We start from the raw sequence: 5,409 nt of genomic DNA, 5'->3' as shown, positions 1-5,409 counted from the left end.
GCAATTAATTCTAGCCTTAATTTTAGTTCTTTAACCCTCCTAATCATCTATTAAACCCATGTCAATTAGGGAAAAATGTTCTTGATCATTTGGGCATTTGAAACTCACAAATCGGGAAGCGTAAGTGCAGTTAAGCGTAAAATTAATGGTTGTTTCGACATAGTTGTAGGGTAAATGTTATGGATTGATTAGATGAAGGAATTTAATAATTATTAGCTACTGATTTTCTAGTATATTATGGAATTAGGTGCTGACCCATAATTATTAGCTACTGATTTTTCAGTATATTATGGAATTAGGTGCTAACCCGAACACCTCAAATCAACCGTAAAACTGAAGAACGATCGTACGTATGGTTCGCATTGATACAAGGTAAGGAATCAAACTAGTTGAATTCATAAAATAGTTATTAATTCACCAATTGGTTTGAACCCATAAGTGGGTAATCTGGAGTTGGTTATGTGGGTAGATTGATTGAATTTATACTGAATTTTGGTTTAGGGTCTTATAGAGGTTAATTAAGAAAAATTGGAAGATTTACTAGGGTGCTGAGAGAAAGCGAAAAATAAGGTGTGGGTCCTAAACTTGTAAAATTTGTATGATAATGATAAATGTCATCTTATATTTTATAAATTAGCTTGCTTATTGGTTTGGCATAGTAGCCAAAATATTAGTTTTGTGAGTGGACGAACCAGGTATGGTTCGAGCCTTAAAAGATTGATGTGTTGACAAAATTGCTAGTTTGACTGTTTGAATGTGTAATTGAGATTGTTATGCATAATTATATTATGTGATATGAGAATGTTTGATTGAATGCTATGAAATGTTGAGATATAAGATTTATGCATGGTTTAAATGCATGAAATATTTACTATGATATATATAAGCGAGGTTGTTATTGGTGCACAAAGAATTTCGTAAAGTATGTGAATTGAACGATATTGATAGATACCATCTTAATGGTAATTTGAAAATTGGAACGTTGCTTCCTTTTTCTAAAAGTATGTGATTATTGAGGACATGTTGAACATGTCGAATAAATGTGAAAAGTATTGAAATATGATTATGTATGAATTTGTATGACATAATGCATGTGCATTGGGATGGGATGGGATGGGATGGGATTTTGTGGTTGACGGAGGAGTTTCGTGGAGTATCGGTGGCATATTAAGTCCGCATATATTTGTATTCAGTGCACTGCATTTAGAGTACCGAGGGGATTCATGATTATATTGCATTATTTATTTGGTAGTTTCACTACATTATTGATTATTGGTGGTTTTACCACATCGAGCTTTGCTCACATACGTTGGAGTTTGGCAGACAGGTTCTGGAGAACTCGTGGTGTGTAGCGGATGGTATGGGTAGGATCTCACATGTGCATTTTTCACAATCATGTGCATTTTAAATTATTATTGATAATGTTTGATTGTGCTTTTGGTATCTCTATGAAATTGCCTGTATGAATGCCTAATACTTGTTTAGTCTCACACTGAGTTTGTTAAGCTCACCCTATTACCTCAACTTCTCAGGTAATAATCGAACTTAGGATCAAAATTGGCATGCGAGCGTACGACAAACTTCAGACTTTACTTCGTCATATTATTTTAATTTAATTATATTTTAGGTTATTTTATTATTATTCGGTTTTGGATTGTAAAGTTTCTTTAAACTGTGGTTTGGGACTGTTTGAGAATTTGGGGTTTTTCATGCATGCATGACACACATATTTGGAATAGATACACAGTTTTTATAAATATGTTGAAATGGACTATGCATGATATATGGATAAATTAATAATTTGACTAGTAATGGTACATTTTCGTTGCTAAGAAGATAACAAAATGATTTTTCAAAGAGAACTCCGTCAATAAGGTTTTACAAAAACTCACCTATTTCGCTAATTTAACCTAAGCATGGCTGGACTAAGTAAATGGACGTTTTCCAAAGCTAACAATAGAAACTACAGTTTTATAAAAGGGGGTACTCGAAGGTTTTTAACTATCATTAGGGTAGGTTCGACACTAAGGTGTCCAATATGGCCCTCCCAATTCGACCATAACGTCTAGACCGGGTTTGGGAGGTTACAGCCCAACCTACTTTTCTTTCTAAGATTCTGGAGGAACAACTAAAAGATACTAAGTGTAAAGAGTACATGAAGCAATTAGCGTTTGGCGATACTATGAACTTTACCCTAGGAAAAGATGACAAACTTTAGTATATGGGAAGGTTGTATGTGCTAATAAGAAATGAATTGAGAGAAAAACTATTAAGGGAGGGAGACTCATCGAGGACCCTTTTCGCATCATCCAAGAAGTGTTAAAATGTACCACGATTCAAAAAGCTTATATTGGTGGCCTAAAAGTAAGAAAGAGATATCAGAATATGTTTCAAGCTGTTTGACATGCCAACAAGTGAAGGCAGAACACCAAGTTCCCTTAAGGAAGCTGTATGGGTTTCATTTTGGGTTTTACTCTTAATTATACCAAGAAGAATGCAGTTTGGGTGATTGTGGTTTGGCTTACTAAGTTACCCCAGTTCTTGCCTATACACACAAACTACTCATTGGAAAAGTTGGTGGAGCTTTATGCATCAGAAATTGTATGACTCCACGGGATACCAACATCCATAGTACCTGATCGAGATCCAAGGTTCACGTAAATTTTTGGAAATAGCTACAAGAGTCCTTGAGAACCAAGTTACGGTTCAATACCGCCTTCCATTCTCGGATAGATGGCCAATCAGAAAGAGTGATTCAAGTTCTCAAAGATAATCTTAGAAGCTATGTAATAGATTTTCGAATCAACTAGGAAAAATATCTTCCATTGGAGGATTTCGCATACAACAATAGTTATCATGTCAACTTAGAAAGTTTCCTTTCGAAGCACTTTATGGAAGAAGGTGCAGATCTCCCACCTATCGGCTGGAACTCAGTGAGAAAAGGATAGTTGATCTTGACTTGGTGTGAGAAACGGAAGAAAAGGTTTTAATTATTTAAACTCATTTAAAACCTGCTCAAGACCGAAAAAAAGCTTATGCTGATAGGAAGAGGAAATATATTGCATTTAAGGTTGGAGACAAGGTATTTTTGAATGTGTCTCCCTAGAAGAAGGTAATAAGATTCGGACAAAAAAGGATGCTAAGCCCGTATTTTATAGGGTCATACGAGATACTAGAACGAGTTGGTCCAGTGGTGTATAGACTGTGCTACCACCAAAATTGTCAAAGATTCATAATGTGTTCCACGTATCCATGCTAAGAAGATATCAATCAGTTCCAAACCATGTGGTACAAGTAGAAACTCTAGAAGTGGAGCCTAACATATCTTATAAGCAAGAGCCTGTTCAAATTTTGGCCAGAAAAGTGAAGGGGTTGATAAATAAAAAAAATTCACTAGTAAAAGTCTTATGTAGGAATCACAACACGAAGGAAGCCATCTAGGAAAGGGAAAGTTTAATGAAATAACAATACCCACAACTTTTTCACAGGTAAGAATTTCGAGGACGAAATTTCCTAAGTGGGGGAGAGTTGTAATAGCTTGCTTGATGTAGATTATACCAATATTCTTTTGGCATATAAGTGAGTAAGCCATATTAGTATTAGGGTGAATTATCAGCTTAAGTTTTCAATTGACATGTTTCATAAATTTGTTAGTACGCCATTGTATGGTTTGCCTCGGTGGAATTTGCCATTTGGCAAACTCTAGGGTTTGACGGATTCTTGTATAAGATGATCCGTTAACCCCAGATGTTCTGGGTAGTTTGCGGAGTGGTCAGATTTCCTTATATGGAAATGATAGCCTAATAGACATCGTTAGAGTTTAGTTTAGACCTAGTTGGAGTTGAACTAGAGTACTGTTGATGACAACCTGATATGTTTACATAACTGAATAATCTATTTAGTTGGTTGCCTAAGTGTGCAATCAATGTTTTACCACTTTGATTAGTGGTAGTAGTTACTTTTGGGAAGAGTTAGATTTCAAATCTTATTAGGTAAATTTAGTATCTAAATTTAAGGTCGATAGTGGAGTCTCAGACCTTCCCACTAAGCTTATTTTCGCTGTCTGTGCAATAAAAGGGTGTACACGGCCAATGTGTTTTACTATTTACTTTTGTCTCTGTGTTCTCTCCTATGTCCTTAATAAATTTATTTTAAGTCATCTTTTCTAGAGGAGACAAGATAAATATCTAGAAGCTTGTCAAAGGCCATTTAAAAGTACCAGCAATTTGGTAATTTTTGGGAAGCCCTATAACACCTATAACCCGTATCCGTCGTCAGGACAGGGTTACGAAGCATTACCCGAGTTTTCAAAACAAACAGACATGAGTTTCAAAATTTCCGAATCATATCAATAAATACATTAAAACCAATTCAAATCAACATATTGTCCCTTAAACGAGCCTTCGATGCCCTAATTACACATTAGAAACAAATTGAGACTAAATTGGGAACTCAGAGAATTTTTCAGAAAAGCATAAAAATTTTCAACGTTGTAGGGGTCACACGGCAGTGTGGGCATTCAAAGAAGGGACACACGGCCGTGTCCCAGTCCGTGTCTGTGCCCGTGTAACTCATTGACTTAGGTCACATGCCCGTGTGCCAGGACGTGTACCATTCGAAATAACCCCACACGTCTGTGTGCCAAACCGTGTGCTAGGCTATGTAATAGCCTGACTTGCAACCCTTCAAAAGCTACAGGGGACACACGGCTGAAACACACGCCCGTGTAGACGAAAATAGGCCATTTTACAAGCCATTTTTCTCACCCAAACTAGCATGTACCTATAACCAAAATGCACATATGCATACCCCTTATTAAGGCACCAAAATCAAGCGTAAACAAGTCAAATACGTATGGTATAACATCATACAACCAAAATGCCTTTAAGAACCTTAAATGTTAATATATAGACATGTTTAACCATGTATTCAAATTGGCCAAAATGACTAAATAACTTTCAATTAAACTTGCATCATTTCAAACCATTAAATTAACTTACCAAAGCCTAACAAATGGTACAAAATATTCCACTCATTCACTATCATCAATAGACATTTATATACCTTTCATAACAAGATGCCAAACCACAACAAGTTATAAGGCTTATACAATATGCATATTTATCTATCACAATTCAAACATATTAAGCCAAACATAAACCAAAATAAGGTTAATATTTACATGCCATAAACTAAGCTCATATCAACATCAAAATGCTAAGTCACAAGCCAAACCAAATGGCTATTCCAACAACCACATGACCACATTAGCCAAAATACCTATACATGCCATTATAACCAAAATTAAACGTCTGTAAGTACCAAAAGAGCCGATAGATAGTGTGATAGATCTCCGATGACTTTCCAACCCGAACGACCTTCCGACTACTGCAAAACATAGAAAAATAA

The sequence above is a fragment of the Gossypium raimondii genome, chromosome 6 (genome assembly GCF_025698545.1).
Source record: "Gossypium raimondii isolate GPD5lz chromosome 6, ASM2569854v1, whole genome shotgun sequence".
In the NCBI taxonomy this organism is placed as follows: Eukaryota; Viridiplantae; Streptophyta; class Magnoliopsida; order Malvales; family Malvaceae; genus Gossypium; species Gossypium raimondii.
Note: the sequence above shows the minus strand (reverse complement) of the source record.